The sequence below is a fragment of the Tamandua tetradactyla genome, chromosome 12, assembly GCF_023851605.1.
Source record: "Tamandua tetradactyla isolate mTamTet1 chromosome 12, mTamTet1.pri, whole genome shotgun sequence".
Classification (NCBI taxonomy): Eukaryota; Metazoa; Chordata; class Mammalia; order Pilosa; family Myrmecophagidae; genus Tamandua; species Tamandua tetradactyla.
In genome coordinates, this window is record NC_135338.1 from 17,420,448 (window position 1) to 17,439,324 (window position 18,877).

Here is an 18,877-nt window from a genome sequence, read left to right on the forward strand (position 1 = left end):
AAGTGCTTCTTTATAGACATCAATGCAAGAATAACTCCCAGATGTAACCCTTAAGCCCAGTCCCTCTCTAGAAAGTCAGATACATATTTCTGACTCTATGGGACACATGTCCCTGGAAAGCCCCATCAAACAAAACAGCCCCACCTCATCACAATCACCATTTCCTTCCCTTGTTCCCATTGAATGACTGTCTGAAAATGCAGTCTCTGTGTGTCTTTATGAATTTGTGTCCTAGCTTTCAGTTTCCAAGTGCACAGAATCAAGCCTTTGGCATGTGCACCCCAGCTAGACAGGCAGATAACAAGGGCAAAAGAGGGGTTCTGGGTCATAATAGGCTCTGTTGCCACAGCACCCACAGGAGCTGGCCTGGGACCAGATCATGCTGGGTCACCACACCTCCTGAAGCATCTGTCCCAGCTTGGCATGGAGCTGGGCAAGTTTCCCTGGGTGTGGAGTCCTGTTGGTGTCTTTGTAGCTCCACAGAGGAGCAGGATACAACACATGGCTTAATTTGTTCAGCCCCACCACAAACCTCAGCAAGTTCTCTAGGATGACTATGGAGATGAGACTTCTGCAGAAGCTGAGGATTGTCAGTTAGGAGCAGTGGTCCAGAGCACAGAGAAGGAGACTGAACTGGGAACCCATCATCCTACACTTATCTAGATCCAAATCCTGGAGGGTGGCTGAGGCTCTCTCTAACAGAATGTTGAGGGCTCCAGAACTTACATTGGTCAGGCTGATGCCACTCTGACTCAGATCCTTCAGCTGACTGACATTTGGGCACAGGGACAGATGCATCAGATGTGACTCCTAAAGCAGGCAATTGGTGATGGAGAGGGTCTCCAAAGAGGGCTTCAGGCACCTGGGGAGAGAGAGAGAGAGAATTAGTTCTGGGGAATGTCATGGTAGGTAGAAGGTGGTGAGGTTTCCCCTCATGGGAGGGGAAATGACATTTTCACTCAAGCTCAGGCTAGTCTCACCATCTGTTGATAGTCAATACTTGGCATGCCACATGGTGAGTGCATGGACATTTAAGGCAGTTTGACTTTAGGTGGAAATCTCTCCATGACTTTAATTGACCTGTGACTGTGTCAAGTGAATGTGATCTCTATTGAGCCCTTTCTTCAGCTCTCAAGGAGAGTACAATACATTTATCTCTTTTGCCCCCTCTGACTTGTCATAAGAATGGATCAAGATAATGCAACATGCTCAGAGGACTATCTGATGTGATGAATCAACAGCTGGCACCAGTGAATTTTATTACTTGGAGACAGGTCTAAAAGTACTTTCAAATCAACTTTCTTAGAGCCACTGTTTGGGCCTCAGCTACCCATATCTGTGCCAGATGAGGCTTCAGTAGACCTCCATAAAGGAGAAACCTGGGCAAGGTCTGGCCACATCAGCTGAGCTTACCAGGCTTCAGGGGTTCACGTATAGCACTGTGTCATGGGCAAAGCAACTATCATGTTTTATAATTTTCTACACTTACTCCTTCAGCTACACCTGCAGAATCATCCATTTCCTATATAATAATTTAATGGGAGCAAAAGGCAACCCTTTAACAGACAGGGAGGTTTGGAGGAAGTGGCTCATGTTTACGAGGTGGTAAGTGCAGAGTTTACATTTTGACACCTTTCATTTGATAGGCTTTCTCTCCTTTAGCAATGTCCTCTTCTCCTATTTTCATCTTAACTTAGACATCACTTCCTAAAGCAGAATTATCAAGTCTGCCTTGACTATGCCCAAATCCCCCATCACAGACTTTCCTAACATATTGTCTGTCCTTGAAGCAGCTACCCCACTTTATAGACAATATTGAAGAAGACAATGTGAAAGACTCTCCTTAACTTTACATAGCTGGCAGCTAACACACAGTCAATGCCTGTTATTATTTAAAGAAATGAAGAAGGACTGGCTCTGGTCCACAGAAAAGCCTTGCCACTCCTCACCTGAGTACCTGGTCCAAGCAACCTTCCATAAAAGAGACAGAGTCCAAATGGAGGACATGTAGATGCTGCAGATGGAATAACTGGGAGGTGAGCTGGCCAACATATTGCTCCTCCTTTGCTGGAGACATATCAGAAGACATGTGGATTGGGGAGAGGAGGAACCTGTGCAGGTTAACCATCTGACCCAGGTGAGGAACAAACCATCCCAGGATACAGAGTTTCCAGGTGCAATTCACTTCCAAATTCTGGATCAACTCCAGCTCCACCACCTTCAGGATCTTCCTAATATTTTAGATTGGCATGACAAAAATGTTGAGTTTCTGACAGTACAGTTGTAAATCTTTCCTCTGCTTGACCCTCTTAATGAGATAGTGAGATATTTGTTGGGGGTGCCTTTCCTGAGGCAAAGGTCCAGGAGCACCTCCAGTGGAGATGAGGGCTGCTTCTCCTCCATCCTGGAACCCTCCACTCTTTGCCTCTTAGTTGTGGGATTGTCTGTCCCTGGCTCCATCAATGAAGATACATGGGTTGCAGATCTAGGCCAAATGTTCCAGAAGTCCTGATGAGCATGCTTCCATAAAGCCAGCACTTGTAGTTTCCATCTCCTATGAGAGAAACAGATCATTGGCTGAGACCCTTAAAGATCAATTCAGAAAAAGACCATTGGGGCCAAGATTTAGGCAAGGACCAGAGATCTGATGGGCAATTTTAATCCCATATACCAGAGAGCAATTGTTCCCTTCTTCCTTTGATTTCCACATCCCCAGTTCAAGAACCTTTAAGTATCCTTGGGAGGAGAGGAGTACATGTTCCCTCTATCAGCTCTGCATTTTAATTGCCTTCTTCTTCCTGAAGCGCTTTTCTTAAGTGAGACTAGCATCAGCCCTAGGCCTCCCCAAGCTTCCTTATGACACCCTTAGAGTCTGTGGCCCACCCTTTGACCCAGTCTGATTTACCCTAACCCATTTGTCTTGCTCTGACTCACCTGGGCCTACCAAGCGACCTGGATCACCCTCACCTAGAGCAAAACTTCTGGCTTTGATTCCATCGAATGCAGCCTGTAAGGTTCCTGGTGAAGCCATGTTTCCTTGGGAGACAGGAACAGGGCCAGGCCTGCACCATGGCCTTCAATGCCACATAGTGTCTCCCAGTGAGGGCTGCTATGAACAGTGGCAGCAAGAGCTCAGGAGGTATCCTTCATTGCTGAGATAGCCAAGGCCTTGTCCATTAGCAGGCTCTCACAGGACAGTTCCAGGAGACAGATTGGAGCATGGATGCTCATCCTGATAAATCTGCTGTGAAAAGAATCCTTAGGAAACACCCAGGGAGCAAGACATCCTTCACAGGTGAACCACAAACAACTCCATCTTCTCTGTTCCCAGAGGAATTGATTCAGGAGCAAAGTTACTGTTCTGACAATGGGGGAGGGTGGTGGGTGGAGTGTACTCAGTTTATCCCAATTCCAACTCTAACCCTAACCCTAACCCTAATCCTAACCCTAATTCTAACCCTAACCCTAATCCTAACCCTAACCCTAGTGTCTCATCAATCACTCAAGGGATGGAAGAGATGGAAGAGATGCTTCCACAAGAAGTAGCTGAGCTCAGAGTCCAGGTTCTCAGGATGTTCAAAGAAAACGAGACAGAGACAAAACCTCCTTGGTGTCCTCCTCTGTGCAGACAAGGATGCCTACCTGAGGAGAGTCCCTGACAGGGAGCCTTAGGCCTGGGGGCTGCCAGCTGCTCTTTGGATTTAGCCCCATTCATATACTCCTGGCTCAGAGGCAGCCCAAGCAATGTCACTTAGATTTTCCTCCCCAGAGTATGCAGTCTTTGGGCATCCCCTCAGGTCTTTTGTTTTATTTTATTATTTTATTTTTAAAAATTTTTATTAATAAAACCAGTCAACACACAATATGAACATTCTTTTTTCTTTTTTATCACATAATTGTATATTCATCATCATGATCATTTATTAGAACATTTGCATCAATTCAGAAAAATAAATAAAAAGAAAACAGAAAAATATTCATACATACCATACCCCTTACCCCTCCCTTTCATTGATCACTAGCATTTCAATCTACTAAATTTATTTTAACATTACTTCCTCCAATTATTTATCTTTTTTTAATCCATATGTTTTACTCATCTGTCCATAAGGTAGATAAAAGAAGCATCAGACACAAGGTTTTCAGAATCACACCGTCAATATATATCATTATACAATCATCTTCAAGAAACATGGCTACTGGCACACAGCTCTACATTTTCATGCAGTTCTCTCCAGCCTATCTGTTACACCTTAACTAGAAAGGTGATATCTATTTAATGCATACGAATAACCTCCAGAATAGCCTCTTGACTCTGTTTGGAATCTCTCAGCCACTGACACTTTATTTTGTCTCATTTCTCTCTACCTCCTTTTGGTAGAGGTTTTCTCAATCCCTTGGTGTCGAGTCCCAGCTCACTCTAGGATTTCTGTCCCATGTTGCGAGGAAGGCCAACACCCCAGGAGTCATGTCCCATATAGAGAAGGGAAGGGCAGTGAGTTTGCTTCTCGTGGATTTGAAAAGTGAATAAAAATGTATTTGCATAGTCCCCTTGGGGGAATGGTGAGAAAGTGGAAAGATACAACTTTCCCAAATGGAGAATTTTTTATATTCTTCTCAGGTTTTGCACCTCCAAGGCCTTTTTTAAAATTTACATTTATTAGAAGGGACAAGGGAAACACCTGATTTTTGTACATGTACATTTTACATTTCTTCACATTCATAATAGGGGACTTACTGTGTGTAATAAAATGCTGTATGTAACATATTGGGAATGGTTCCTTATTTCAGAGTTTATCCTCCTTACAACTCTACAGTGTCCATTTTAACTCTTTCTGTGAAAAGATTCAACTTCTGTGGAAATAGCAAGCATTTCTCTACTTATGTTTAAAAGTTTTATTTTATAACTTGCTTGATGTTAAAGCCTTTCCCACTCTGCAGCAGCACTTTCTCTCTCTTCAGCTTTTTAATGTAATTTTCCAGAATGGTCATCCTCTTTAGAGACATATTTTATAATTTAAAAATTATATCACTTTATGAATAAAGAAGTATTTGCAAAGTCCTCTTTGGGGAATGGTGAGAAAGGGGGAAAATTCCACTTCCCCAAGTTGAATTCTTGATATTTTCATAAGCACTGCAGACAACCAAAGCTATAGGCTGAGCCCCCAATCTTGGAATTTGTTCATATGAAACTTAACCCCACAAAGCATAGGTCAAGCCTACTTAAAATTAGGCCTAAGAGTCACCCCCAAGAGAAACTCTTTTGTTGCTCAGATGTGGCCTCTCTCTCCAGCCAACACAGCAACAAAACTCACCACCCTCCCCCTGTCTGCATGCAACATGACTCCCAGAGGTGTGGACCTTCCTGGCAATGTGGGACAGAAATCCTAGAATGAGCTGAGACTCAGCATCAAGGGATTGAGAAAAACCCTAGAATGAACTGAGATTCAGCATCAGGTGATTGAGAAAACCTTCTCCACCAAAAGGAGGAAGAGTGAAATGAGACAAAATAAAGTGTCAATGGCTGAGAGATTCCAAACAGAGTCAAGAGGTTATCCTGGAGGTTATTCTTATACATTAAATAGACATCACCTTGTTAGTCAAGATGTAGTGGAGAGGCTAGAGGGAGCTGTCTGAAAATATAGAGCTGTGTTCCAGTAGCCATGTTTCTTGAAGATGATTGTATAATGATATAGCTTTCACAATGTGACTGTGTGATTGTGAAAACCTTGTGTCTGATGCTTCTTTTATCTCCCTTATTAACAGATGAATAAAACATATGGAATGAAGAGGAATAATAGGGGGAACAAATGTTAAAATAAATTTAGAGTGAAATGCTGGTGATCCGTGAGGGGGAGGGGTGGGGGTATGGTATGTAAGAATTTTTTTCTGTTTTCTTTTTATTTCTTTTTCTGAATAGATGCAAATGTTCCAAGAAATGATCATGATGACGAATATGCAACTATGTGATGATATTGTGAATTACTGATTATATATGTAAAATGGAAAGATAAAAAATTATGAATGTTTGGGTTTGGTGTTTTGTTTTCTTTTTGGTATTTAAAAGAATAAAATAAATAAATAAATAAACTGAAAATAATTTTATCACTTTAATGTCCACTGCTGAGGCCACTCACCTGAAATGATTTATCTGCACAACTTCAGCTGACCCTGACGTTTAGGCAGAATTCCTAGAAGGCTTCCTTGACCTTTACCCCAGACTCTTCTCCCATAGTTACTTAGCAAGAGGGATAATAGCTGTAATAAACCTACTAATCAGTGAACATTAAGATGAGGAGATTATCAGAGTGGGCTTTCTTTAACTACATTACCATTCTTGAAGCAGAATATTCTCCAGCTATTAGTAGAGGGAAAATCGGGGATGGCACATGGAAGGGAACAGTCTTTGGAGGCTGAGAGCAAATAGCAGAGGACAGCAGCAGGAAACAGGGACCTCTGTCCTGCAACATGAGGAATTAATTTCTGCCAAAAACTTGAGGGAGCTTGGAAATGGATCCTTCCCCAGAACTTTCAATAAGAGATTAGCTGGCCTGCACCTTGGTTTCTGCCTGATGAAGTCATAAACAGAGAAAACAGGTGAGCTCATACAAATGTCTGTCCTACAGCACTGTGTGAAAATAGAGATAAGCACCTAAAGTTGTGGTCATTTGTTCTGCAGAAATAGAAAACGAATGCAGCTCTTCTCAGGAGTTTTGCTTCAGCCCATAACTGCACTATGCAATTTACCATAATAACAGAAAAGGTTTATGAAGAGATTTTTGTTTCAATTTATATTTTAACTATTACTTGAGTCCCTGGCTACCTTTAAGGAACAGCACTGCAGCAGGTGCTGTTGATTAACTACCCAAAAATATTATGTGCTCTTCTTTTTTGCTAACAAGACTCCATTTTTTTTTCAGGCAGGAATTATTTGATTTCATGGAAGATGGCTCAGTCATGCATCTAGGGGTGAGCAGGCATCTGTTCCCAATCTGGCTAATAACATTATGTAGAAACAGCTGAGAGCTTTGGGGAAGGATTTTACTTCTTGGTGTGATAGATAGAAGCTGAGGAAAAATGCTCTGTGTGACATTGCCACCTGCATCCTTCCTTTGAATGTGGTGTGAGGATGTGCTGCAATCATTTTGTGACAATGTGGCAAGGCCAAAAGAATCACAGAGAGGCTGATTCAGGGCCTTGTCATCTTTGAACTAATGCTACTAATATCTTATATCAAAATTCTTGTATTGAGGTCTTGTGTAAACTATGGGGAATTGAGTTTTAAATTATTTACAACTGAAAGCACCTGCATATTCCAAATTCTTTCCCAAATCCCTTGTCCCCTCTCCTTTCTCTTTGCTTCTTCCAGTGCCCAACCTCTTCTTGTTTTCCTAGATGACTTACTTCACCCAGGGCTGCTGTGGCTGCTGTGGAAGGTCTTACAGAAGGAAAGTTAGGGATAGGTGCTAGGCTGCAGAGAAATGGGAGTACACAGGAGATTCAGGGGTTGCTAAGGGAAAACTACACTTTGTAAGTTGGTTTGTGTCATGACGTGTTTTCAATTTCCCTCTGGTCACTGGTTGGATGGTGTCCATTGGGAGTGAAGAAGAAAGCAGGAAGACCAGGTAGGAACCTTCATGCTACTTCCAGGAGGAGGTCCTGTTCAGCAACTGAGTGGGAGTAGGCATCTTGGGAGCAGAATTTGCAGGACTTGCTTTTGGATTGGATGGAGTGTGTGAGGGCAAGTGAGCATTTAAGGATCACCCTAGAGGTTGTTCTTGACCAAGAACAATACAGAAAAAAGAACAAAATTAAAGAAGTCTGATTGGCTCACTGCCTATTGGAGATGTGGTTGTTGTTGAATGAAGGAGTCAAGAAAGGAATAACACATACACTATAATTCTATGAACTCTGCCTGGATCCCTCAACCTGGTGACTGGCTTTTATTCTCTACAGAACAAACATAGGTGCAAGGAGTAAGTAGTGGACAGCAATGGAGGGAAAGTGAACCTGGAGATCTCTCTGCTTCTCCAACAGCTCAACACACTTGTTCTGCTTTGAGTCTTCCCCAGCCCATCCCTGCCTCACCCACACTGGGGTTTCTACAGGGATGCCCTGGCTGGTTCTCACTGCAGATGTGGTGAGTCCAGGTCAGTTAACACTTGTGCATCTGTGTCCTGCCTTCCAGATGTGCATTGTTCTCTATAGTCCTGTTGCCCCCATCCTTGTTGTTGGCCATGTATTTCAAACTCTTTGATTCAGTTGTATTAGGGTTCCAGGCAGACACACATTTTAGTCTGTGCCAGTCACTTTCAATCCAGCATCTTGAACTGATCCCACCTGGAGCATTTTCTCCATGATCCCACAAGCTCTTCAGAAACAGCTTCTTACAATGTAATCACCCCAACCCAGCATGCTCTGTGAGCAGAGGCAGAATGAATTGTGATACTGGACTTTGCCTGGTGATGGGGGCAGGAGTGAGGGAAAGAGATACATGTTAAATCATCAGGGAATAAACCTCTGTTGTTGACATTTTACTAACCATTGAATAGACATTGAAGCATAAAGAGGGCTCCACAGGGGCTTCCCCCAAAAAGGGTATAGGCTATAATGAAACTTGATGTGATTTTCTCATGTATTCAGTTTATGCTTTTTTTGAACTTCTTCTATATGTAGATTTACAGTTTACATTAAACTTGGAAAATTGGTGACCATTCTTTCCTCTTCTGTTTCTTCTCCATTGGGTTATCCATTTGCATGTACTTGGCATTATGTGCTTGATATTATTTCACTGCACACATATATTTTTCTTTTTGTTTCTTTATTTTTTCTTTTATGGGACTTTCCCCTGTGTTTTATTTGGATTAGTTTTTAGAAAGTAATCTATACATGTGTAAAATTAATCTGCTAGTGCAATCTAGTGTAGTTTTCATCTCCAATTGTTCCATTACATCCCCACCTTATATTTCTTTAGAAACCTTCTATCTTTCCATTCATTTCAAGAGGGTTCACCCTTATTTCTCAGATCATTCTTGCCTATAACTGAGTGGCTTTACACATCCACAAGTACAGCCCCATGTCCAGTGTCTGATGGCAGGACATTTTCAACATTGAAAAAGAGACTCCACACCCCCTAGTGATCCCACATCACCTGCCTCCAACACCTGGTGATGTAAGTAATCCTTTTGCTGTCTCTGTGGATGTACCTTTCCTGAACTTTCCCATAAATGTTTAAATACAGCATGGGGACCCTTGTGTTTCTGTTCTCTTGCTTAGGATAATGTTTTCAGGGCATCTCCACACTGCAGCAGGTGTTGCTTGTTCATTCTCTTTTATGGCCCACATTTCACTTTTATTTATTTCCCACACTATTCTCCATTCATCAATTGATGGACTCTCATCATTACTATTGTTGTCCCTTCTTTTATAACCATGGGACTGATGGGTGATTTCTGGATGAAGGGTCTTTGAAATCCTACGAGGGCCATCATTTCCCATGAAAAATCAAAACAAAGATTCTACTTCAGAGCTCTCTTCAGGATAAGGTAAAGCTACACTTCTGGGTCATTCTTTGGGCCTCCAGAGGAACCCCACATTGAAGGATGTCGCTCTTCCTTCCACCTGCTCTTTAGACAAACCCTGGAAAGGCTAGAGGACCAGGGGGAGGTCTTGGGCCTCAGCCTCAGTGTTATCAGGTCAGCAAGCGATGTCTTTGATCTGCCCTTGTTCATATCTTCTTCTTTTCTAGTTTCTTTTTAAGGTTTCTATTGATTTGTTCCCACTATCTCCAGGGCACAGAGCAGCTTGTTTACTTGTGCTCCTCATGTCTAATGGAAACTTTCTCCAGTTCTGTATTTTCTATGTGGAAGTTTTCTATGTGGTTTAGGAAAGGATGAAAACTCAGGTGTGATTTCCCTTTTGAATGGTTTTCTACTATTGTGAACTGGGATTGCATCAATAGAAGTGAGTGAAATGAATATTTCTAATTCAAACAGCTGTTATAAATAGAAACACCTCCACCCATTCTTGCATCTACCCATAATAAAGACTCTCCCCACCCCAAATACATTCATCTCTCTCTCCCAAGGAAGCAGGATCCTGAATTTGGCTTTCAGACCTTTTCATTTCTTTTCTTTGCATTCCTTCCACCTAGGGATGCTGCCCACATGCATTATTTGTCCTTTTGAAGTAATGGGCATCATCCAACACAGCAGCTGGGTGATAAAGGGCAATGTGACCTTCAGGTGAGGGCCCTAGGAGGTGTGAAGCTTCACTGATACTTGGGGTCCATGTCTGGCTGTGCTTCCCTTGGAATTTCCTGTAGCTGCTTCTGAAGAGGGGAGGGAAGGCCAGCAGGGTTAAGTCAGGGACCTCTGCACTTAGGACCAGGCATTGCTGTGGTGACGCCTTCCTACCTGGCTCCTACTCAGAACATCATCAGGACAATAGTTGCCCACTCCCCCACCCCTGTTTAATGCTGCTTAGCTCTGCATGGTCCCCAGGAGAGGTCTGAGAACACCCCAGAAGAAGGGGAAAGGTGACTGTTCTAGTTTGCTAGATGTCAGAATGCAATATACCAGAAACAGAATGGCTTTTAACAAGGGGAATTTAATGAGTTGCTGGTTTACAGTTCTAAGGCCAAGAAAATGTCTCAATTACAAGTCTATAGAAATGTCCAATCAAAGGCATCATCCAGGGAAAGATACCTTGGTTCAAGAAGGCTGATGAAGTTCAGGGTTTCTCTCTCAAGTGAGAAGACACATGGCGAACACAGTCAGGGCTTCTCTCTCGGCTGGAAGGGCACATGGCGAATACGGTGTCATCTTCTAGCTTTCTCTCCTGGCTTCCGGCTTCATGAAGCTCCCTGGGAAGCGTTTTCCTTCTTCATCTCCAAAGTTCACTGGCTGGTGGACTCTCTGCTTCGTAGTGTTGCTCTCTCTGAATCACTCATTCTCCAAAATATTTCCTCATTTATAGGACTCCAATAAACCAATCAAGATCCACCCAAATGGGTGGAGACATGTTGTCCCCTAATCCAGTTTAACAACCATTCTTGACTAAATCACATCAACCAGGGAGATGATCTCATTAGTTTCAAACACACAGCATTGAGTAGAGATTATTCTACCTTTACGAAATGGAATTTATATTAAAACATGACTCTTCTTAGGGGGCATACTTCCTTTCAAACCAGCACAGTGACTCTTCACAGTCTTTAATGGAGCGTCCTACAGAGTTTGGCTTGTGCAACACTGCTATTTCTCTTATGACCTGCTCCTACCACCCCTGTTTTCTCTGCCAGAACAGTGCCCTCTGGGAGATCACAGTGCAGATCGTTATGATTTTGAAAACTAGCCCTTCCATCTTCCACTGATGAGCTTCTCTTCTCTTGAGAACCAGCTTTTGCTTGTTCATAGGTCACCAAGTTACTCTGAGCTTTGAACTGCCATCATGAACCTCATTCCTTGTAAGCCCTGCAGGGCCTGAAAACTGCCTGGCAGTGTAAATAGAAGCCCACCATGACCACAAAAGGAACAGGTAAGGATTGGAGTCTTAGCAGAACTGTTGGCTTTCTCAGGAGGAGCTTCACCTACTTTGGGGAAAAGAAGCCCATTACAGGTAGGGGCCTCCCCAGGGGAGTGAACTTCAGGGCAAATCTCCTGCCAGTCCTATTGCTATGCATAACAAGGAGTGCTCTTAAATTCTGTCTGGGTCCTGGTTGTGCACCCACCTCTACAGGCCGGAGATGCCCTGAGCTTTCCCTGGACATCACCTGGGAGCCCAGAAGAACTCCTGACCCTTCCCTAAATGCATGGTCCTTGAGTATTTTGCAGGGCAATTTTCCATGGGACACTTCACTGGAGAAAAGTAGTGGACATGTCTGGGTGGCATGTAGCCCTCCTCCTATCTCCAATTATTTCATTAAGCAAATGCAAAACAGTAAAAGCATGGGATTGTCTGTCTATGCACCTGTATCACTGCATTGGTCTACTTGTGCTTTCTATTTACAAGGCCACCAGCCTTTGGCAAGTGAATTATATTCATAATTATTATCAATTCTACTAGGTTCAGATAATACTAATAATATATATATATATAAAGGAAAAATAAAAAAACAAAAACAAAAGATACAAACACACAAACAAACAAACAAAAAACCATATTTCAGGTGCAGCTTCATTCAGTGTTCCAACATAGTTACATTACACTTAGGTATTATTGTGCTGTCCATTTTGAGTTTTTGTATCTAGTCCTGTTGCACAGTCTGTATCCCTTCAGCTCCAATTACCCATTACTTACCCTGTTTCTAACTCCTGCTGGTCTCTGTTACCAATGATATATTCCAAGCTGATTCTCAAATGTCGGTTCACATCAGTGGGACCTTACAGTATTTGTCCTTTAGTTTTGGGCTAGACTCACTCAGCATAATGTTCTCTAGGCCCATCCATGTTATTACATGCTTCATAAGTTTAGTCTGTCTTAAAGCTGCATAATATTCCATCGTAGGTATACGCCACAGTTTGTTTAGCCACTCGTCTGTTGATGAACATTTTGGCTGTTTCCATCTCTTTGCAATTGTAGATAATGCTGCTATAAACACTGGTGTGCAAATGTCCATCTGTGTCTTTGCCCTTAAGTCCCTTGAGTAGATACTTAGCAGTGGTATTGCTGGGTCGTAATCCATTCTGCCATTCTATGTCTTTTGATTGGGAAATTCAGTTCATTAACTTTTAGTATTATTACTGTTTGGATAATATTTTCCTCTACCATTTTGGCTTTTGTATTATATATATCATATCTGATTTTCCTTCTTTCTACACTTTACTCCATATCTCTCTCTTCTGTCTTTTCGTATCTGACTCTCGTGCTCCCTTTAGTATTTCTTGCAGAGCTGGTCTCTTGGTCACAAATTCTCTCAGTGACTTTTTGTCTATAAATGTTTTAATTTCTCCTTCATTTTTGAAGGACAATTTTGCTGGATATAGGAGTCTTGGTTGGCAGTTTTTCTCTTTTAGTAATTTAAATATATCATCCCACTGTCTTCTAGCTTCCATGGTTTCTGCTGAGAAATCTACACATAGTCTTATTGGGTTTCCCTTGTATGTGACAGATTGTTTTTCTCTTGCTGCTTTCAAGATCTTCTTTCTCTTTGACCTCTGACATTCTAACTAGTAAGTGTCTTGGAGAACGCCTATTTGGGTCTATTTTCTTTGGGGTGCACTGCACTTCTTGGATCTGTAAATTTAGGTCTTTCATAAGAGTTGGGAAATTTTCAGTGATAATTTCTTCCATTAGTTTTTCTCCTCCTTTTCCCTTCTCTTCTCCTTCTGGGACACCCACAACACGTATATTTGTGCGCTTCATATTGTCATTCAGTTCCCTGATCCCCTGCTCAAGTTTTTCCATTCTTTTCCCTATAGTTTCTGTTTCTTTTTGGAATTCAGATGTTCCATCCTCCAGTTCACTAATTGTAGCTTCTGCCTCTTAGATCTACCATTGTAGGTATCCATTGTTTTTTCCATTTTTTCTTCTTTGTCCTTCACTCCCATAAGTTCTGTGATTTGTTTTTCAGATTTTCTATTTCTTCTTTTTGTTCAGCCCATGTCTTCTTCATGTCCTCCCTCAATTTATTGATTTGGTTTTTGAAGAATATTTCCATTTCTGTTCGTATATTCAGCATTAGTTGTCTCAGCTCCTGTATCTCATTTGAACTATTGGTTTGTTCCTTTGACTGGGCCATATCTTCAATTTTCCGAGCGTCATCCATTATTTTCTGCTGGTGTCTGGGCATTTGATCAGATTTCCCTGGGTGTGTTACACAGCTGGTTGAAAGCTTTTTCTGTAAAATCTCGGGCTCTGTTTTTCTTTTCCTGCCCAGTAGGTGGCGCTCGTGGCGCTCGTCTGTCTGCACCGCAGTCGGCCCGGGAAACCGCGCGTGGAGGTGGGGGTCGCTGGCCGCCGCGGCTTGGGAGAGTGCCGGTCCTAATTGCCAGCTGGCCCGAACGCCAAGCGTGACGGGAGGGCCCCACTATCCAATGTTCCCAGTCAGGCCGGTGAGCCACGTGGGTGGAGGCAAGTTTTTAAGTTGTTAGGTAAAAGAGTATTCTTGCCAGTTGTGCCTATTAAAATGAAAAGTAAAAGCTATTCTTGGTGCCACAGCGGTCCCAACTTGGTGGCTTTGACATTGGAGGAAATGGGAACTGGGAAAAGAATCATGGTGAGAGGAGTGTGACATGGTGAGCAAGAATGAATGAGCCCATCTGTACCCAGGCACCTGAATTGGCTCAACTTCACTGTTAATGGAGGCTTTTGTGTTCCCTTCCAAAGAGGAAGCAAATAGGCAGCTCTCCAACTTGTCCCAAAAGAGACGTGGAACTTCCCCGCAGAATACAGAGTCCAACCCTGAAGATAGGAGCACTCTTTGCGACAGAACACAGGATGGAGTGGTGCACTGTAATAGTGAGACAGGACCCCGTAGGGGCTGGGATGAGGGAAGGGAGGAGGGTGCTGAGCAGGTGGGAGCACACAGGGGTTGAAGGTCAGGCTCTGAGTTCAGTCCCCTGATTTTGAAACTTGATTCCACTTATCACTGTGTGGATGATTTTTGGAAAGTCATATAAACTGCCAATGTCTGTTCTTTCATCTGTACTTATGCCAAGGACTGCTATAGGATTGTGGTGAAACTCTGGGTGAGGTGGTGCTTCCTGTAACAGCCCTCACCATGGCCTGGACTCCCTTCTGCCTCACTTCCCTGATGTGATCCACATTTCAGAGCATCTCAGGGCCCTCAGGGGTCATTCTTTGTACTAGCTGTGAAACTGCACCTCCTGTGTTCAATCCTCACTCTATAGAGGTGCAGCCCCCTTAGGATGCTGGTGTGAGTCTGGCCTCCTCTGTCTGGTGGTTTTTAAAGGGCTGATGTCTCTGCGAATGGACCTCACATCGTCACACCCTCCTCTCCTCTCCACACAGGACACTTTGGCCATGGGAAAGCTGCTATTTCTGCAAAAAACAGGGCAGACCATTGTGCCAGTTATTTCTGGTAATAGAAGTGGGTTTTCCAGGGCCCTGATCAACTGAAACTACAGCCTGGAAAACCACACCCCTGAGACCATGGCTACCCTTCTCCTGTTCAATTCTCAAACATCCTCTAGTTCATGTTGTTCTAGAGAAAGTCTGGTTTGGAATCTGGAATCCAGGGTTCCATTAGCCTATGGACAATATATTCCACCATGCTTTGTTTCCTCACTTTCTTGTGCCTCAATTTCCTGGTCTACACACTGGGGCCACTGTTTCACAGGGCTGCATGGAGGGTGGAATGGGAAGATGGACATGAGGAGGCTGCTTTAGGTACAGTGTTTGGTTCAGCTCAGAGATATCCCAATTTGAATACGGACTGCATGGGTTGTCAGGGTCACAAGGGACATCATCTGACTACTCTTGGTGATGGGTCTCAAGGACTCCTCACACCTAGATTGAGAGAAAATCATCAAAGAGGAAAGTTCCAATAGTCACCTCAATTATGGCATCGGAGGCTTGTGTAAGGGGCAGGTGACCTTCCTAGTCAGTTAATGCCCTTAGGTCCCTTTTCCTGTAGAAGAGGGGGCCTGAGTTGGGTGTCCCTTGAATATGAGTGTGACCAAATCTGTGCACATTTTCCAAGCCACAGTTCCTTTTAAATAGGGAAAGGAAGTCCCTTTCAGATGTGCTTTTTAATATCTTGTTCCATTTACTTATTTGATTGGGAAATATTCATGCAGGAAATACTCAACACCCCAAACCGAGTGATGTGGGTTCAGGGTTGAAAGGGACCTGCGATGCCTTTCCTAGTAGATATATTATTATTATTATTATTATTATTATTATTATTATTATTATTATTAATTATTATTATTTTGCATGAGGAGGCTCCGGGGCTTGAAACCAGGTCTCTGGTATGACAGGTGAGAACTCTGCCTGTTGATCCATGTGGCCCACCTTTTCATATTATTTTTAAACTGATATTCAGGATTCCCTGTTATTGTGGTTTAAGTAGATGCTGTTGATGTGCAAAACCAATATTTGTAACAGCATTGGTAAGTTATTTGAACTCTTTCCAAGATATATGCCCAATTAATACAGTAGTCTATTGTCACAAATAGCCTTTAATGCTACATCTGGTTAAAATCCCAAAAGCATATCCCTGGACACCATTGCCTCATGGGGTATTTCTGTTTCAGGCGACAAAGCTGACCCTTTAAAGTTCCCCAAAGACAGATCAAGGAAGGAACAAGGACAGAGTGAAGGCTGAGAAAGGGTTGACCTTCCCAGGTCAAATGCCTGACAGGACCCCCAAGAGGTGGTGAGGTTGAGTAAGGGAATCCATAGGGATCTGTGGAGTTGCACTTGAAAAGTAATGGGAGGTGCCTCTGTTTCTCTGGGGACTATTCTTTTCCTACAAACTCCTGCTGCCTTCCCAGGCTGGCCAATGAGTGCTGGTCTGATTTTGCATCCTGGGGCCTTGCCTTTCCTTGGGGGATAACAGGCTAGGGAAACCTGCCCAGGTAGGACTTCAAGAGGCAGAGACTTGGGGTGTAGGAAACATTGTCTGGATGGCACCCCTTCTCATGCTTCTCACTGCTGCAAGGTTGCTGTCTCCCAAGCCCTGCCCAAAAGCTCAGACACCATGAGCCTCTCCACTGGGAAATCCCCAAACCCTGAGCTCACACAGGTGCTTCTTAGTGGTGAATCTCTCTGGAGTGAGCTCATGGCCTCAGTCCCACCTCTCCTCTCCTCTTTTCTTCTCTCCTCTACTCTCTGCAGGTCCTGTGATCACCTATGTGCTGACACACAGTCATCCTCTGTGTTGGTGGTTTTTAAGAATCAGCCAGGATTACCTACTTGGGAAAAAGCATTGGTAGTAGTCATGTTAGTTGGTACCAGCAAAAGTCAGGCCGTGTCCCTGTGTTGCTTATCTACAAGGACAGTAAATGGCATTTGAGGATCCCTCACCAATACTCTGGCACCAATGTGGGGAACATGGCAGCCTGAGTATCAGTGGCGTCCAGGCTGAGATTGATGTTACCTATTACTGTGCCACTTACTAAGGTGGTGGGAGCAGCTGGGAGTAAGTCATAGTGACAGGCTGATGGGGAAGTGGGACAAGAACCTCCCCACTCAGGCTGTCACCCACAGCTTCTCCCCTTCTCCCTGTGCTGGTCTCACTGAACAGTATGGAACCTTCATGTGGAGGAGAATCTTCTAGGATTGGATCTGCCTTTACATTCCTGGGAGATGCAGCAAAGTCCTGTACCTGGTTAGGCCTCAGCTTCTTCCATTATAAATTGATCATGTCACCTTCTCAGAGACTGTCAGGAAACCTGCTTTATGGAGAATATTAAGTTTGCAAGTGTCAGGAAGAATAGTACTCTGACAGGGACCTGGGGGGTACTCCACAGGACAGATAGGGATTGATAATTTTAGGGGTTGAGGATCTGTCCATGAGTGCTTTAAGGGAGATTTTCAAGGAGGCAAGTGGCTGGAATTATACTACATTTATCAGCTCAGAGAGGTGGAAGTCTTAAACAAGTTTTGATCAGGAAACTTTATATGATAAGTGAGCTGCTATCTCACCTTTGAACAATCTCCCCAGGTGGGCACATGGTTCATATGGATAATTGGGAACCAAGAAACCTCTTGGATATTCCCTGAGAAGGATCAGAAAGACCCTCAGGGGCATCTGATGAGACACTCTCATGTCATTCTTCTGGATTTCCTCTTGGTCATTCCTCAGCACCCCTGGTCAAAACCCCTTCATGGATCAAGTACTTTCTGCTCCACTTCATATTGAACCCTGTTAATACCATCTATTTCTCACTTGAATTGAATTAGTGGATATTTCCAAGAACATTCTGCAGCCAAATTTGAATAATGAAAAGGAAATTCATTCATTTCATCTGCAATGCTTATAAGGTGTCTACCTTTCAAAAAACTGTGTCACTTACTTACAACACAGGCAGTTCAAAAAGAAAATTCATATTTGCTGTTCACTTTTCATTACTCTTCATGGCATTCCTTCTTCCTAGAAATTTTTATGTCCTCCATAGTGACTTCCACCCAAAGGTGACAGTGTTGCCATCAAGTTCACAACCATCAGTCAGCATCTGGCAGGAAATGGGGCAGAGATATCAATTATTTAATGGGAAACTCTGAAGCTGCAGCTTGAAGGGTAGAGGCCTCCACCTCATTCTGGAAAGACACTGTGGGTCTGCACGTGGGGTCTGAAGAGATTGTCCCTATTTGACCATTTCCCTCCTAACTGGGAGCCTCTTGTCTACCCTGGAAACATCTAGAAAAAAACTACTTTATAGCAGCTGAACTACCAGGCCCTTTTCTTTCCTGGAAGGATGAGAGGAGCATGGGTAGCCCTGCCTAGCTGTGAGGTCTCAAAAGGCAGAGGTCAGGGCTTGTTTCTTCCATTGCTACTCCTCTCTGATCACCCTCCACACTCTACTCAGGTGCTGCCTCCAGGCCCTACCCCCAGCCTCAGCCCCCAAAGGAACCTGTCTTGGTTCTGGTTGCAGCCCCTCCTGGGAACTGCTGAATGGTGGAACCTCTTAAGAATGGACCAGAAATTTCAGGTTTCCTCTCCCTTCAGGATTCCAGCCTCTCAAGATTCATCCACCTTTTCTAGGGACCAGATCAAAAAACCAGATGAAAACATAACAATAAACAACAATGTGTCCCTCCTCATGGCTTTAACAAGGCCCTGATCTATGTCACTCCCACACCCAGTGTGATGGGGTTTTTCTTCACTGTCCTGGATGGGGGTTGGGGGAATTGTCAAATCACTTGGCCTGGGACTCCCTGTGGCTATGGCACAACTAAATAAAATGTC

General features: G+C 43.5%; 1 pseudogene; it reads right to left on the bottom strand.

Moving 5' to 3' along the window:
- Positions 1-285: 285 nt before the first annotated feature.
- On the bottom strand, positions 286-3,231 carry LOC143651244 (melanoma antigen preferentially expressed in tumors-like; annotated as a pseudogene).
- Between the last annotated feature and the right edge of the window lie 15,646 nt (positions 3,232-18,877).